The following is an 18,819-nucleotide window of genomic DNA, read 5'->3' as shown; positions in this document are numbered from 1 at the left end:
CAGTGTGCAGACCATTTCTAACACACTGCCTCAAGGTGCTTGTACTCTTCAGAGCCAAGAAAGATAATAAGAACAAACAAAAAAGTGTCATGTCAGTGGGAGAGGCACTGTGGTGAAAAAGAGGCAGGTGGGGTGCAGGAGTGACTAAGTCGGTGGTCAAGGAAGACCCCACCGAAAAATGAACGTTTGACCACAGACCTCCAGGAGGGGAGGGGCTACCACGTGGGCATCAGGTGTGCAGAGGCAGGGGTGCAAAGGCTCTGAGATGGGGGCTGGCTCATGCTAACTACAGCCGGGAAGCCAGCGTGGCTGGAGCCACAGGGGCCAAGGAGAGTCTTGGCTAATGAAGTCAGAGCAGTAATGGAGCCATGTCACTCAGGAGCCTGGACGCCCTTCGTGGGGCCTCCTCCTTCTCCTCTGAGGGAAATGAGAAGGCTTGGGAAAGTTTTGGACAGTTAGGCGCTTCTGCTGTGGGACACCCTGTGCACAAGGGCAGGGTGTTTTAAGCAGGAGGACAGATTCAGCCTCGGCTGGGGGGCGGTGTCACAGTGCACAGTGGGTCCTGCTTTAGCACAGCAAGATCACTGGCGACCTTCTCAGGAGCCGTCTGGGTGGAGAAGCCGGGGTGAAGGGGTTAGCTCGAGGGAGATGGAGAAGAGAAGGATTTGCAGGTTCCCATAAAGGGGCACAGGAAAAGCTCTGATAGAGAGAGACACGGAAATGGGGGACAGCTGGAGGAGACAGAGGTTACATCTAACATGCAGACTTGGTATGGCACTGCCCTCATGGTTTCTGAACACTTCCCGACACGTAAGCTACAAACACAGATTCCAATGCCACCAACTCGGGCAGACTCATTCCGGGAGCACTCTCACCCCACGCGCGCCGGGCCCTCTCAGAGCCTCACCGTGGCTGTCATTCCAGCGCAGAGAGCTTCTCCATGTTCCTGCAGCGCGTGCCCTTCCCCTGGCAATGACTTAATCACCTCTAATAATGGGACACTGTCCACCTTTCCAAGGCCGAGAGCTGTGACAGCTGCAGTCACCTACTGTCCCAGGCGTCTGGCACAGAAATCATTTCTTGGCACGTACGTGCTGCAACTTCACGACCCTGGAGTTTGAGAGCAGCGGCGGGGCTACAGGCGCCAAGACACTGGAGACGCACTAGCAGAAAAGAAAGACAAGGACTCGCGCTGGCTGGCCGTCCCGCGAGCCCTGCTAAGCCACAGCGGTGAGGGTTAGAGCCCATCTGGACTCGACGCCGAGGACTGAAGTGTTAAACGTTCTGCTGAAAGAGGCAGCTGACTCTTTATCGAGATCCAGTCTAAATAATTCAGTGAATTCCCTGGCAATCGCTGCGGTCTTGGAGAAAAAGAAAGAAACACGGTGAAGGTCATCGTGGGCAACTCTCCAACTCAGACACAGAAAACGTGTTCTTCATTTTCACATGAGTTCAACCCAAAGCGAGAACCCAGAGCAAGAAGCTACTGAGCAATAAAAACTTACACACCAAAGCAGATAAGGAGAAAAGACTGTTTTGCAAGACTTCTGTTTTGTTTTTTTTTTTTTTCCTTTGGATGCACCTCAAATATTTACACATTTAGTCAAGAGGGGAAACACCGCCCCACAGAGTTCAACTGTGCTTTTCTTTCAAACACAAACTAATTGGTAGGCGTGACACACAAGACGAGGGCTTTGGGGGCACAGCCTTGACAGGATTCTGCTGAGACTGAGAGAAGGCTAACCTGGTAAGTTACCAAAAACTGACAGGAATTACCAGAGTTTCCTATAGCTCAAGGAGGGACGTACATAAAGTCTTGGGAAAGCATTTGAGGGTACCATCCACGGAGAGCCAGGGGATTTTAGGGGGGGTAGTTGGTGAGGGCGGAGTGCCCGGAAAATAGAGCTTAAGGCCAAACCTAGATAATAACATTTCACTAGGAGGTGGGATCGCAGCAAAAGTGTGGGAGAATGACAGCGAGGCGGGACATTTCGGATGACAGGCAAATACTTCGTGCGTAACGGAACCATCCGTTTAAGACTTTCATTTATGAGAAAGAAAACTAGACGCCACAGGTGCTCAGCCCCGCCGTGCAGCTCCGGACGCACTTTCTGGAAAGGGCCTGCCACCAACTGGCTCACGGAAGGGAGAGACGGGGGGAAAAGCGTCTGCCACTCTCTCCTTTCTCCAACCCCTTACGGCAAGATGTGACCCCAGCTTTTTTGTTTTCTTTTATGAGATGCTCAGTCAGGTCTGGACCCAAGAGGAGGCAGAGGAGAGGCTCAGGAACAAAGAAAGTACATGGTACCTACAGGTCCTAGAGACGGGAGGCCCCAGGGTGGTCAGGAGAGCGCTTAACCCATGGCCTTTAGTGGGGATTCCATGGGAAAAACCAGGCAGGGGAAACAGCCTGGGGACCGACTTGTGGGAGTAATTCTGGCAGGCTCTGGGCTATACGGACAGCCCCTGGTTGGCTGGTACCCGGCCCGGGGATGACTGAAGCAGAAGAACACCGGCCCCTGGGGTGCACGGGCCAGAGGGAGGAGCGTGGCTCTGGACGGGTTAGCTTTCCAAAGGCACACTCCGGCTGGGCCCTGGCTGTCTCTGAGAATTGGCCACCGGGGAGAGGCAGCTGGAAAGGTCTGAGCAGACGCCTTTTGACTGGGTGGGAAGCTGTGGTAAGAGGCACACTTTGGGGCATGAGTCAGTAACTCGATGGAGATGAAGAGAAGCTAAGCAAAAGAGGAAATTAGGCAATTCTTAATTTTGACAATGAAAAGTTACACAACCAATCATTGTAAGCAGAGTCGACTACTTGGCTCAACAAGGAAATCCATGTGCATAGAAAGAACAATGAAAATTGTGGATATGAACTTCTACAAAAAAAAAAAATCTAGTAACACACAGAAATACAACACAGCCGCCAGTTACAGTTAAACCTCCCCCACCGGCAGCCTGTCCGCCGGGGGACTTGGCCAGCCCCAGGGAAGGCGGGTCCCTCGACCTTTGCTGTGGCGCTCCCCCAAGGAAAGGGTCGGAGAAGCCGAGGGTTCCAGCCAGGAGCGCCACTCCCTCCGCCTGCCCCTCCGATGGAACGAGAAGCCCAGGCTGGTGAGCTGCTTGTCACAGGCTACTGTTTCCCACGGGAGACACGCTTCTCCTTCGAGAACCAAGACCCCCCTCACCTGGAGGAGCCGTGGTTCAACCTGGAGGAGAAACGGGAGGCACTAACTAATCCAAGAAGGGGGTCACTGGGAGCGACAACAGGACACACAGGGTCAGGAAGGAGGTCCTTCTACCTAACAGGACCTGGCACCGTATGCAGCAGTGGGCTCGGTGCCTAGACTGAGGACTGTCCCAGAGGACGGTGCCTCCTCCCTACAGAGCGTGTCCCCAGGTCACCTCTGGCTGAGCTCCCCACCTGGTCTGCAGCTCCTGTGCGGTGGGACACACACGAGGTCTCGTGAAGTCCATGCCCGGAGCCCAGCGTGATGTCTCCCTTGCCTTAAACTGGGTCTCCTGGTCTGAGGCAATAACACGTCAGATAGGATGCTGGTAGAGGAGGCTCTTTATAAATCTTTGGGTAGTGGTACCTCCAGATACATCCCCAGCAGTGAAGGCAATTTAACACATAAAATAGGTAAGAATCCTGCTAAAGACAAATGACTACCCCCAACCAACGAGGAGTGTGCTGACTAGACAGCCCACCTGCCAGTGAGAGGCTGGAAGGTCCCCCTAAGCGAGGACGCCATCGCCAAGGCTCAGCACTGGTTTCTGCTTCCAGAAGGATGTGCGGCAGCGCCATCGGTCTTGGTGAGAGAAGCCATACATGGTATCCTTCCCTGCTGCCCTCCTAAGGCCACTCTGTGCTGGGTCCTAGTGCATAAGCCTCGGGGAGGCCGAGGAGAAGGGCTGACCTCTAAAGTCCATGCACCTCATCCCCGCTCCCAAGAGCCCACCCACGTATCTCTTCCCAGACATGTGTGTCCTCAGTGTGCCAAGCATGTCCCTTCCAGGCTCCTGAATAACCAGCCCATTTGCTGTTGCCCAGGAGTCAATAGATGTGTGTCCATCAGATCACCCTTCCCTTTATAGAAACAAGTAACTGAAAAGATGACCCTTGACCACTGTCTTTCAAGATCATCCCTAAGCTGGGGACACAATGTGCCAGCAGGAGAAGCTAAGTAAATGTATGGGCTGAATTATGTCCCCCCCAAAAACATATGGGCAAATCCTAACCCCCAGCACCTAGGAAGGTGACCTTACTTAGAAATAGGGTCTTGGAAGATGTCATCAAGTGAAGATGAGGCCATAGAGTGGATCCCAATGCAAGATGATGGGTGTCCTTATAAGAGGGAGAAATTTGGAAAGAGAGAGACACACAGAGGGAAGGTGAGGTACATACACTCAGGGAGGTGTGACAGCGATGCATCCACAAGCCAAGCAATGCCAAGGGTCCCTAGGAAACACCAGAAGCCAGAATAGGCAAGGAAGGACTGCCTCCTAGGTGGCCCTGCAGACACCTTGATTTTGGACCTCAGCCTCTGGAACCCTAAGCAAATAAATTTCCATTGTTTGAAGCCATCCTTCGTCACAGAAGGATGAAAACAAAGACACATCATGCCAACCGCTCATGGTCCAGACCTAAGTCCTCTTTGCCCTCAGGTGATCACAGGAGACCTCGTGGGTTTGAGCTGAAAGAGAGGGATAATTTTAAAGAGGGATTTGTGGGGACAGACTGGGATTTCAAAATTTGTAAATACTGACAGGCATATGTAGAACAGATGAACAAGAATATACTGTATAGCGCAGGGAAATATATACAAGATCTTGTGGTGGCTCACAGAGAAAAAAAAGTGACAACAAATATATATGTATGTTCATGTATAACTGAAAAATTGTACTCTACACTGGAATTTGACACAACATTGTAAAATGACTATAACTCAATAAAAATGTTAAAAAAATAAAAATAAAAATAAAAATAAAAAAATAAAGAGGGATTTTGGGCCCCACATCCTGCCTCCTGAACATGCTGAGGTTCAGTGCTGAATGTGCCGCTTACATCACACACTGCAGAGCAGCCGTGCCCTCCCCACTGCCGGCTCACTGGAGTCAGTCACACACACCTTACGGTGGTCAGCTTAGACCACATAATTACTGGGGAGTAATTCTTTTCCTCTGGGAGTATGGCGTTGCTTCTGATTTACGTTCTTGTGTGTGCAGGGGGAGGAGAAAAATTATCACAGGCGGGGCACGCAGCATCACTGTATCTCCTGTAAGAAGGGAGAAGTTTTCACTAGGCTTCTATAAGCTTCCATTCCACGTGGGGGCAGAATCGTGGTTCAGGGGATCCCCTCACTTCAGTGACAGCTCAGGTACCGTATCTAATAACCCTCAAGATCTGACTATTTCTCCCTCCCTTAAAGTACACATTTCCTGGCAGATGGTCCTCATGGAAGGATATGAGGAGTGGTCTTGAGGGGACACTGCGGAGGTTTCCCTCAAGGGGGCCTGACCTCCCCTTCGAAGTTGTCCCCATCAGCGAGCTGACACTCACTAGGCTGAAGTCACAATTTTCCACTGCAGGGGCTGATGACAGTTTTCTGCTTGGCAGGTCCTCCTTTTCTTCCGAATACACAAGTAGATCACCTCAGTCCATCTATTTCCTGCCTAAAACCACCATGATCTCTTAGCCATTGTCTCAGATCCCGGTGGGTCACACATCTTGCCAGCCACTCCATCCCTGCAGACCATCATGGCAGGGCACTGACTCTGAAGGATAGAAGCTCCTGGTCTCCTATCCCACAGCTACAGTCTCTAGTGAAGTCTGGAGAGGAGCCAGTGTGCAAAGGCTCAGGAAAGACACGAGACCGCCCGAATCTGAGGCAGAGTCCCTGACAGCTGCAGAAAGACGGGTATTTTAAGCACAGGAACAACTAGTACCAAATAGTTCATCGTCTGCTGCCATGTGGTGTGATGCAATGCTGCATCAAAACCAGAGATCCTCAGGAAGGTCTATGGGTTCTGCATCCAATTTCCAAATGTGGGAGTTTTTCCCCCTTACCTAGCAATTCTCTGATACCGGCTGAGTGTCCTACAGTTCAACTCAGTTCTGACACTGTCTACCCAGAGAGCGCATCAGACTCCAGAGATGACGGGCTCGGTCCCACAAGACTGCCCTCCACCTCAGACACCAACTGCAAGTCGAGGTTGTCACCCGCACTTCAGACTGAATGGCTATAAATCAGAGATTCCCACGGCCCTCTTCCTTGGGTTTGATTACTTTGATAGAACAGCTCCCAGACCCCAGGAGACCTGTTTACTCACTAGATTACCAGTTTACGACAAAGAATGGTGAAGGCAGGGGTCAACAGTCAGGTGAAGAGATGCCTGAGGAACTTCTGTCCTTGTGGAGTTTGGGCTCTGCCGTGGCGGAACGTGGAAGCCTTCTAGGTCCCCAGCCTGGAAGCCCTCTGAACCTTGTCCTTCGGGGTTTTCTGGAGGCTTCGTTACACAGGCATGATTGGTGACCGATTCCACCTCCAGCCCATCTTCCCTCCCCGGAGGTCAGGAACGGGACTGAAAGCTTCAACCCTCTAACAAGGCTGGCTCCTCTGGCTACCAGCCCCACCCTTAGGTGACCTGGGCACTTTCTGAAAGTCACCCATGAACATAACAAAATAAATTCCAACGGATCTAGGGGCGTTGTACCAGCTACAGGGATGAAGACCAAGTCGATGTTTCTAATGATAAGTAACAGTACCCCACGGCCCGTGACGGCACAATCACTGCACCGTGAGCGTGGCCTGACGTGGGCCATCGAGCCAGAAACTGTCTCCACACCTAGGGGCGTGCGAGTCAGAGGGGTAAGAACACACACCAGGGGGAGAGCAGGGGGTCTGGAGGTCAAGAGATCAAGGCGGGACGTCATCACGGGAATATGCGCCCTTGGAAACTCAGAGAGCCTGGGGGGGCTTCAGGTGTAGTCGGTGTTGAAGGATGAAGACTCAGCCCAGCTCCAGCTAAACCTCACAGGGCGCGTGACACCTGCACGCACACGGATTTCACAGGGTCACCCCATGAGGACTTAGCCTGGCCCCTGCTGTGACTTGGAGGTGACCTGAGAAAACTGATTCTCATTTGGGCGTCAGTTACGCAAAGGAGTTGTGAGAGAAATTATCTGGATGCCACTCAGACCTTCCTCTTCTGCCTGTGACAGCACTTCTGAATGAGAATCTGGGGAACTGCATTTAAATAAAGTTTCAAAAATACTGTAAAAGTCCACTTGCTATGTGGCCCCAGTCACGCCTCTCCAGAGCTAGTGAGACTCACCCCCCCCGGGTGGCGGGCAGCACACCTCCTGCCGCCGCACACTGCACTACGGGCGTCCGGGTTTGAATTAACTGGTTCTTTTCAAAGAACAGATCATTACCTTATCAGCTGCATTGCTATTAATTACATGATATTTTAATTTATTCTCTGCGACCACTCCAGGTACTATAAGAACTAATTTGATCAAAGTTCAATCCAAGCGAAAGGAAACAGTCGTTGGTGACACCCTCTGTATTGAAGTGACTGGAGGTCTGTCTAAGAAGAGACAATTTTAATGAACGCCATAAATAAGCTGACCTCATTTCTGATAAAAGCCCACATAATTTCAATGGGAAGAATTCCTAAGCTTGGCGAGTTGCCATTAAGGTAACTGTGCCTTGAGACAGGAAGTCCCCCTTTGCTCAGCCCCACAAGCTGGATCCTGACGGCTTTCACTTGTATTACACCTTCTAATTAACGCAAAGACGTTTCTCAGTGCCTCACATCGCTCCCCAGCATATTTGGCTTAGTTATTTAAATGCCTGAAAGGGTCAAGAGCATTCTGGGTTCTTTCATTATTTTTCTTTGCATTATGACCCACTTCTAAACTGGGAGAATAGGGTGGTCATAGGTCAACCAGCTCCTCACAAGAATTCCCCTCAGCAGCTACTGGGTAATCGCCAAGGCAGGCTTGCTGCGTTCTTTGTCTAAATTCTTGGCAAAAGTTTCTGAATTTTAATTAACCTTCATGATTTTTATATTCACTACTGCCCCTTTTTATTATATGGATGGAGTTGACTTTGAGTGGATTTTTGTTTGTGGAAACTGACTGGCTTTCTCTTGTACATTTGAAGAGAAATTGGCAAGGTGATAAAAGAAGAGAAAAGATCAGCTGTGGCTTTGTGTTTTGCAAAGACACAGTGTCTCCTTCCTGCTATACTTTGCTGTCTTAAAGCAACCATGTTTTGTGGATGAATTAGTGCCTGGAATCCTCTAGATTCAAACATAAAGCAACATGGCTATGAATTTTTTTTGTAGATCCTGGGAAGTTCAGGAAACCAGTAAACTAACCTGAATACAAGTTCAATCAACTCTTAAAATTATAGTGATGTAGAAGTCACACCATCACCACTCACTCAAGCGGTCAAATTTTCTCCTCCACGGAGAGCTCTTTTGCCTAACTGGAAATGGACACTTCTCTGAAAATAAGCATTTACTTTCACCTAATGGCCATGAAAAATAATCTGAAGTTAAGTCTTGGACATAGCGAAGCTATAATCATGTTTTGTGAGCCTCTAATCTCTGTGAAAACCGATAAAAAGGAACATTACAGAGTTAGAAAATAGGACAGTAATTTATAGTTCCCTATTTGATACTGAAATCTGAATTTACCTATTAAATTTAATAGCTCACCATCATCACTCTGAGCCTCAGAATAGAAGTCTAGAATCTATGAAAGTCCCATATTACTAACGTAATTGCTATAGCAGAATTTTTAAATAGCAATGAAATAAAATATTCATGTGTAGATATATAATACTTAATAATATCCCTTAGGTTAATTAAATATCCACTACTCATCTCTGTATGGATCACAACAAAGAACAAAAGACAAAAAGAAAAACTTCTGAATAATTATAATTATGGCCACAAAAATATATGTACTAAAATTCATATACTTTGCTAATAGAGAAAGTTTTCACTTATAGACACTCACCGATACCCTAACGCACTGACCCAGAAAACTTCACCCCTAAGGCTGCCTTTAAAAATCCTTCCCTGAAAGCCACCAGGGAGTTTGGGTCTTCAGAATGAATGAAATACCATTTTTAAAATTAACGGATAAAAATATAAAGTATAAAAATTGGAAATAGATAATATTATACAAATATATTATAAATATATTAATATGCATATGTTGTTTATTAATGTAAATTATTTATATATAGTTTACTAATGCATAATTATATAAAATATAGATTACTTTATACTCTTGAAATATTTAAATACATATACCTTTTTAAAGCAAAAAGTACAATCTGGTTATGAGGCTTTAATTGTCTATAAACGTAATAGATATTACAGCTGTAGCATAATGAATAATTGGTAGTAATAGGGAACGGGATAATATATCCAAAAAAGAGGTAAACAGAAAATAAAGTGTGCAAAGGCACAGCTAAATCAACTAGAAAAGCGGACAAAATATCACAGATATTGGCAAGAGATAGTGCAGGGCCGCACTCACTGAGGGAAGGAAAATAAACAAGCCGAGTCTTATGTTGATGCCAGTTTACTGTCTGGGAGGCAGTTTCCAGGTGAGAGTGAACAGGGGGGACACACAGAGGCAGGTGGAAAATTTGTAAAGCAGAGAAGCACAGAGAGCTGCCTTTGGAGACAACTCTGGGTGCACGTAGAGGGGTCCTTGACTTTCCGGCTGAGTTATAATGTGTATGTTTGAGAAGATAACATAGAAAATCTGAAAAGAACTACAAGAAAGGGTTAGGATGAACAATTCCTAGAGCTCACACAGCACTCCAACCACAGGGTAAAACCTTGGTGAGGCACAGTGCAGACTCTTCTTCAGGACACTGCCTTACGAGAGGGGCATATTCGCCCTACATAGAAGCCTGATCTGGACCCACCCTGAGAAAGATTAAGAGGAAGTCTTGAAAGGATTACAGCAACGTAAGCATGTGCTGGAACAAAAGATAACAGTATATTAACGAAACAAAATCCAGCAACAAACAACATAAAATTTTGGATGTCTGGCATCCAGTCCAAATTTATGAGGCATGAAAAGAAGAAGAACATAACTCATAAACAGTAGTAAAGTCAGTCTATAGAAACAGGCCCATAAATGGCAGAGCTGATGGGTCCAGCAGAAGATAAAACACAGCAATCAGAAATAGGATCCACATTCTTAAGAAGGTTAGGAAAAATATGAGTGTGGTGAGGAGACAAATAAAAGAAAAAGAAAAAAAAACGAACTTCTAGATACTAAAAGTATAGTATTAGGAATAGAAAATATACTGGCTGGGATGGACAGCAGATCATACATTCCAGGATTAAAAACTAGTAAATTTCAAGACACAGCAATAGAAAATAATCAGAATAAAGCACAGAAAAGGAAAAAAAAGATTAAAAAATAGTAAACAGAGCATCAGAAAGTTAGTGGGCCATAGTATGTAGTCCAATATACATATAATTGAGTGTAAAAAATATTACAAGTGTTTTAAGAAATAATGCCAACATTCTTCCAAATTTTATGTAACCCATAAATTCAAAGATTCAAAAAACATTGACCTGAGTGAAACACTTCATTGTCCAGTATTGCTGGATATATGCAAACATTAATTGCATCTAATTGCTTAACAGAAGCTTGAATTACTAAGGAAATTACTTCTAATGTGTAACATAGGGATCCAAGGTCTCCGTTTCTACATGATGAGTTGATGATGGCAAAAAAAGGTTTTTTATTTGCTTTCTTCTTTCCACCCCTCTCCCCACTGGGTACCCAACATAATGCTTTATATAGAGTCAAATTTAATTAGTGAACTGAAAGAATATTCACTAAAACTATTCAAAATTTATGGTCTCATTTTTTATGAGTGGATAGTGGTCAACATAATGCAAAAAAAAAAAAAAAAGATTCAGTGCAACGCTTTATGATTTAATGTCCATATTCCTGATGAGTTTAGGAGAATCAAGGAGAGAATCAAGACAATGACCCAAAAAGTACCCGAGGAAACAGGAACCTGGTGATTCCCATCAGCCTGGCTATGATGTAGAGCTGTAGGGATCGCTTTGACACAGGTACAGTGGAAAGGGAGAGACGGAAAAGAGGCAGAGATAGAGACAGGCAGATAGACAGACACAGCTGTGGTCAGAAGGACGTGCTGTCCAGATTACATTAAAAGCTCTCAGAAAACATAATTAGGGTCTTTTTTTAGGGCTGTGATTTAAGTGGATGACTAGAATTTGCTGAATAAGGTTAAAAAAGAAAGAAAACTGAAACAGGAAGAGAAGAGAAGAAATGATAAAAAAAAGCATTTCTTGTTCAAAGTTGCCTGTTAGGAAATAGGCATTTTCATATACAGAATGTGTCACGCAGGGCAGAGCTGTGCGTAACAGCAGAAGACTGGATGCAGTGCATCAGGAGACCAGCTAAAGCTAAAATAGGAAGCAGGAAGGAACACTATGCAGTTAAAAAAGGAATGAAGGAAGTCTTCATGTGCTGACGAAACAAAGGGCGGAATTACGTTTGTAGTACGTTGTCTCAAACCATGAAATGGGGAGATGACGCTACACCTTGTTATATCATTTTTAGTTTTTTAAACATGTGCATGCACTGCCTACTCAAAACAACAAATCACACGCGTGCACGCACACGCGCACACACACTTCCCAGTTAAAAGGTGCCCCGCCCTGATCACTGCGTTTGCTTTGTATGTGCCCCGTTCTCCACATTTCAACACAAGTCATGGATACAAGACTCTACTGAAGTAGTAAGACCACAGATCTAGCGAGGCTCAGAGAACAGCAGGAAGTAAGTAACAACAGCGGCCTCGGGGCACATTCCCTGGCTGTGCCCGGGAGCGCGCGCGGATGGAGCAGGCGACGGGGTCCCGGCCTCCCTGCCCTCACCCCGCGCCGAGGGCGAGCCGCCTCTGCCGCCTGGGGTGGAAAAGTGCCACCGCAAGTGCAGAGGCGGACTTTAGACACCGACGGGTCAGGCTGATGCTCTCCGACAGGGCGCAGAGCTTCTGCAGGAAGGGGTGCGATTCATCCAGAAGTCGAGGAGACCAAAGGAATGAGCATAACCAGTTGTTTGCACAGAAGGAAGAAAAACATTCAAGTGATGGCTGGCATGAATGGTTTTTTCCTTTTCTTTTTCTTGTTTGGTTAACAGGTTGGTGGTTTACTATTTTTTTTTAATTTTTCTTCTTTGAATTTGTTACTGTACAGAAATGAACCCTAAGAAGAAATATGTGTACATGTAATTGTATAACATATGTATAATATATATTACAGTGACAAAATGAGAAAATATTATGTGAAAATGCTTTGTAAACAAATATATAAATACATAAATATATTTACATATATATTTATAAATATATAAAATGTACTTATAACTGTAAATATATATAATTCATATAGGGAAAATATAAAATATATAAATACATATAATATTTTATATACTAATATATTTGTAACAAATATATTTTAAAGATGTTTATATATAAATTTATTAATTTTCTTACAATGACCAAATGAGGGGGGAAAGTATGTGAAACACTTTCACATGTCTCTTTTCCCTCATTTGGTCATTGTAACAGACTTTAAACATTTTTCTCCAGCCTTACTGAGAGATAATTAACAGGTACCATGGTGTAGGTTTCAGGCACTCGGCAAGATGGTCTGGTTGACACATGTGGTGAAATGCTGACCACGGTCGGCTCTGCTGACACCCATCTTCTCACACAGGAACAATCAGGAATAAAGGAGATGAAAATTTCTCTTTGTGATGAGAAGTGTTGGGATTTACTCTCAACAACTTTGCCGCGTGTCACACAGGGGTCTTAGCTATACTCATTCTGTTGTAATTACAGCCTAGTTCTTACTTAGCTTATAATTGGACATCTGTACCTTTTGACCACCTTCCTCTAATTCTGATTCCCTCTAACCAGTACATCTGGTAATGACAAGTCTTGATCTCTTTTTCTATGAGTCTGGTTTATTTTTTTAAGATTCCACATAGCAGTGAAATCATACAGCATTTCTCTTTCTCTGACTTAATTTCCTTAACATAATGTCTTCAGGGTCTATCCATGTTGTCTCAAATGGCAAGACTTCATACTTTTTTTAAAGCTGAATAATATTCCATTGTGTGTGTGTGTGTGTGTGTGGTGTGTATACACATCTTCTTTATCTGTTCATCCATTGATAAACACGTCAGTTATTTTCATATCTTGGTTATTGTACGTAACGCTGCAATGAACATGGGGGTGCAGATATCTTTTCAAGTTAGTGTCTTCGTTTCCTTTGGCTGTATTCCCAGAAGTGAAGTTGCTGGATCATATGGTAGTTCTGGTTTTAGTTTTTTTGAGGAAACTCTCTGCTCTTTTCAGCAGAGGCTGCACCAATTTACATTCCCACCAACAGTGCCCGAGGGTTCCCTTTTCTCCACACCCTCGCTGGCCTTTGTTCTCTTGCCTTTTTCGTGATGGTCATTCTAACAGGCACGAGGCTTCTCTCACCGTGGTTTTATTTCGCATTTCCCTGATGCTCAGTGATGGGAAGCACCTTGTACGCACCTACCTACAGGCCTTTCATAAATCTTCTCTGGAGAAATGTCTGTTCAGGTCCTTTGCCCATTTTTAAGTACAGGGAGCAGGATCAGACAGTCAGATGACGTGTTCAGCCTAATACAGCTCACTGTGAAAAGAGAACTTGGTCCATTCATCCATTCACTTACGTGTTCATCACGCCTTCATTCGAGAGCTTACCACACGCCAAGGGCTTTTGTTCTTTTCTGGGGAAACAGAGGCAAGCGCAGGTCTCTGCCTTTGGGGCAGGGGGGTCTCACAATTCGGCAAAGGACCAGTCAGACAGCACGTGGTGTGGGAGACAAGCGAGCAGGGACACAGGGCACAAAGCCCTTAGGCTCGATGCTGCGGGGTGAGCTGGCAGGACCAGGGACAAGGTCTGGGGGCTGCTCTGGAAGACCGGGCCAGCGTCCCCGGAAGGGGAAGGGGTGACCGACGGGAAGGCTGCCTCCGGCAGAAGGGCTGCCCGAGCACAGGCGAGCTGCTGCTTCGGATGCATGTCACCCGGCCTGTGCAACATGAGCAGTGAGGAAAGGCGGTGCTGTTAGGGCGGGAGGGGGTCCATTCACAAAAGCCTTTACCTCCAAACCCCATCTCTGCCCACAGCGTTCACACTTCTGTGTGCAAATCACCGGTGGGGGGGGGGTCACTCAGAATTCTCTGGGGCCACCTGGCGATTCTGGTTTTGACTCACACAGTGTCCAACAGAACGGAAGGAACACTTCCGAGGCCTGTGGGTTGAGGAGAGATGTGAGGGCGGATGAGAACAGCGGGGGTGACAGCCATCAGGGCCTGCCCGCCAGCCCGGCCCGGCCGCCACCGAGTCACTTTGGGCCCTCATTTCAACCGTCACAAAGTGATGTTGTGTGCCAGCAGTTTCCGGAACCTTGATTTCTTCTCAGAGAGGGATTTTTGTTGTGGTTCAGACACACATTACACAGAACATAGATATATAAATGCGCGTCTCCTCTTCTGCCCAGAGCACGTCTGTGACTGGATGTGTGGGTCTTCTCCACACCAACCCAGCCCCCAACTCGCCAGACCCAAGCTGGGTGCCCCACAATTCAGTTCGGCTCTGACCCCGTCTACCTGGGGTTCACAACAAATCTCAGCAGTTTGCAGCTTGGTCTCAAAAGACTCCCCCAGTTCAGAAGCCCCCTGTAAGCACCATGTTACCACATGCACTGCTGATTCACTGGCTGTAAATCAGGGCTGTCATGACCCCCTCCTTGTGTTCAATAATTCGCCAGGATGGCTCACAGAACTCAGGGAAACACTACTTGTGTTTACCAGTTTATTATACAACAAAGGTTAAGACAAAGGATGCGGGTGAACAGCCAGGTGACAGGGGTGGGGGAAGGTCTGGAAGGGCCCAGTGTGCATGAGTTTCTGTTCCCAAGGAGTTTCCACGCAGCATCTTCCCAGGCAGGATGTGTTCACCAAACCAGAAGCTCTTGGAACTTCATACTTCGGGGATTTGTTTTTTTGGAGGCTTCGTCATGTAGGCATGATTGATTATTAACTTACTCTCCAGCCCCTTTCTTCTCTCCAAAGGACGGGGTGAGACTCAAAGTTCTAAGTTTCTAATCACACTTGATCTTTCCCGTGACAGCGCTGCCCAGAAGCCCGCCAAGAGGCAGCTCATCAGAACAAAAGATGCTTCTTCCACCCAGGAAATTCCAAGGATTTATAAGCTCTTGTAAGATGTTCCTGTCAACCCCGCTGCTCAGAAAATTACAAGGGTTTTAGGAGCTCCGCGTCAGGAACCAGAGGCAAAGACCAAATATTAGCAGACACTGGGAGCAGAGACACGTTGTTGTTTCACAAGAAAGAATTCTTAAAGTTCCACTCCACCCTGAGGAAATCTCTCAGGAAAAGCCCCAGAAACCTGAAACCTGCCATGGGTGAGAAGCCACAGTGCTGAGGAAGACATGTGGTCTCCTGGTCATTCTCCAGCCGTCGAAACAAGCATAGGTCTCAGACTACAGCAAGCGATACCCAAGTGCTGAGAAGAAGGCACGGCTAAAAACTCCCCCGCAAACCTTGATGGGACGCTATTCATAGTAAAGCTGATGGTGTCCAAAAGTGTAGGTGCATTTTTTGTTTCTAATTCACCAGATAACATGTGTGGCTCTGTAACAGAAAATGAGGTGGTTCCCCCGGAGACAGAAATCCCCAGGTCAGGCGCCATGTTTATCTCGCTCACCACTGCATCCCTGTCACGCAGAACCGCGTTTGGCATTTTACAGCTGCTTAATGAACACCTTTTGAGTGGCAAGATATGAAGAGAAGAAAATGAAGAGCAAATACATTCAACTGAAATGTACGAAAGAAAGCAAAAAGTAACAGTGTGGAGATTCCTCAAAAGACTAGGAGTAGACTTACCATATGACCCAGGAATCCCACTCCTGGGCTTGTATCCAGAAGGAAATCTACTTCAGGATGACACCTGCACCCCAATGTTCATAGCAGCACTATTTACAATAGCCAAGACATGGAAACAGCCTAAATGTCCATCAACAGGTGACTGGATAAAGAAGATGTGGTATATTTATACAATGGAATACTACTCAGCCATAAAAACTGACAACACAATGCCATTTGCAGCAACATGGATGCTTCTGGAGAATGTCATTCTAAGTGAAGTAAGCCAGAAAGAGAAAGAAAAATACCATGTGAGATCGCTCATATGTGGAATCTAAAAAACAAAAACAAAAACAAACAAACAAACAAAAACAAATTGTAAATACAGGACAGAAATAGACTCACAGACAGAGAATACAGACTTGTGGTTACCAGGGGGGTGGAGGGTGGGAAGGGATAGACTGGGATTTCAAAATTGTAGAATAGATAAACAAGAGTACACTGTATAGCACAGGGAAATATACACAAAATGTTATGATAACTCACAGAGAAAAAAATCTGACAATGAGTGTGTATATGTCTATGAATGACTGAAAAATTGTGCTGAACACTGGAATTTGACACAACATTGTAAAATGATTATAAATCAATAAAAAATGTTAAAAAAAAAAGCAAGCAAAAAGTAGAGTTTAAGTTTATTCTATTACACATCACCATTCTTCGGTGGGAAGAAACGAGTCTGCAGAAGAAAAATAAAGGAATAAGGAAATAAATCAGTATCCTTTCCACCCTGGAGTCTGCCAGGCCATCCAAGAAGTTGGGGTGAAGTTAGATTAAGTTGTACCTTACAAAACTTATCTGAAAATATCCCGGGGAAACGCCACAAGAAAAATGGGCATAACATGTGCTCCTCTCACCCACACGCACATCTGAGAGAGAGTGCTGATAAACGATGGAGTCTCTGACCTGCTTTAGACTTTCTCGTTGAAAGTGATGGATTGGGGACGAGGAGCCGCTGAGACACGGCTGGAATTACGTGGTACCCAAGCTGCATATTTTAGAGCTGATATTTACTTCGACCTACAAGGGCAGTGTTGACTGCACTTCTTCATTAACGCATCTCCTTCAGGGGCTCAGATCATGGCTTTTGGGGAGGTAGCAAGTAAAAATGGATTTGGCTGTCCCTAAAAAATATGAAGAGCTTGTGCAAAAGAGAAATGACTTACAATGCCGGCAGCAGAGAGGCGTGACATCATAAAGGGGGCAAGAGATGTATTAACAGAGAAAACAGCACGAGTTCCAAGGCAAGTTCCCCGTGTCCATCCATCACCTGCCGCGTGCATGATTCGGGAAACTCTACAGGTAGCAAAAAAAGCACTGATTAGCATGAACTGATGATAAGGTATTGACTTATCAAAGTTGCGATAAATCTCACTGATCAATACGTTTTGGCTTCTTCCTAAATGTCTAACGCCCAGAGTAGCTGCGTTCACAGTACGCACACAACCATCATTAAACAGCACGTTTGGAGCCCCCACTTCTGATGTGCTCCTGTGATGCTGGCTGTGGTTCCTGGGCAGCCAGCCCCGAGGTCGATGCTTAATGTCTATCAATGACTGAATGAATAAGAACGAAAGACTTAAAACTGAAAACACTTTGAACTAGAATATGAAGGAACACTGGAATTAAGGGAGATAAATGCCGTCACAGCGCCCATCGACACACCAGTAACGGCTGTGTTCATCTAACTCTTAACTTCTTGCGTGCGTCAGTTTCAAAGCAATTGAAACGTGAACCACCTTCTGTGTAGAAGCCCGCGTCCTTCCAGCTATTTTAGTCACTCGGGTATTGCAGGCCCTGTTGGCTTAAATGGCTGTCATTCATTCACGTACATATTCCTCCGCCCCTCTATTCATTCATGCATTCATTCACACCGACTTGCACGTTTCGAGCCTTCCACTCCATCTTTCTCCTTCTGTCTCCCTCCCCTTCCTGCCTTCTCTGGGAACTCTGGAAAGCTCTCTGCTGCTTCCTCTCTGTTGTGCACTCAGAGTAGAAAGCCCCCCATGACAGCGAGCGGGTGTCGCCCTTTCCCCTCACCCCAAGACGCTGGCTGCAGGACCACACGAAAACATTTGTGAGCAGCTCAGCTCAGACCTGTCCCTCTGCTTGGCAACGTCTCAACCCCTCAAGAAGAGCTTCTGAGACTATCAAGCTCTGTTTCTACGAACGATGTCAAACATTACGTTAGTCACAACAGAAATGAATCCATAGCCTCAGAAAAACAGGAGAAAAGACGCATCAAATTTAGAAAAATAAAGACTGCCAATTCAGATAACCATCAGAATGATGAGTAAGTGATACGGAAAGTGAAATCACTTTCTCATATTTATATGCTGCTGAGAGGGGAAAAATGACAATTAGCTGGTTGTGCTAATAGGAAACACGTAAACCAACAGCCACATCCTTCCCGCATCACAGCGGCAGCGCGGTGGTTCTCTGGGAGGGGGTTCTCTCCCCTCCCTTGGCCGTTTTTCACTGTAACTATTAACCTGGTGGGTGCTTCATGTTTACTTAGTCTCCCGGGTTTCAGTATCTGCATACACACTGGGTTTGCCAAAAAAAAAGTCCTAATTTATTGGCAATTTATTACTGCCCTATGTCCACGTGCATCCTCAACAGAATATTTCATTTCTAAAACAACTGTTCCCTGATCTAAGGAAAAACGACAGAAGTCTTACCTTCTTTAATTATTTTAATTTGAAATTTTTTTGTTTTGCCTTTCTGATCCTTCAGGGCTATCAAGAATGTG

This window comes from Camelus dromedarius, chromosome 22 (genome assembly GCF_036321535.1).
Source record: "Camelus dromedarius isolate mCamDro1 chromosome 22, mCamDro1.pat, whole genome shotgun sequence".
NCBI classification, from domain to species: domain Eukaryota; kingdom Metazoa; phylum Chordata; class Mammalia; order Artiodactyla; family Camelidae; genus Camelus; species Camelus dromedarius.
This window is presented reverse-complemented; position numbering follows the sequence as displayed.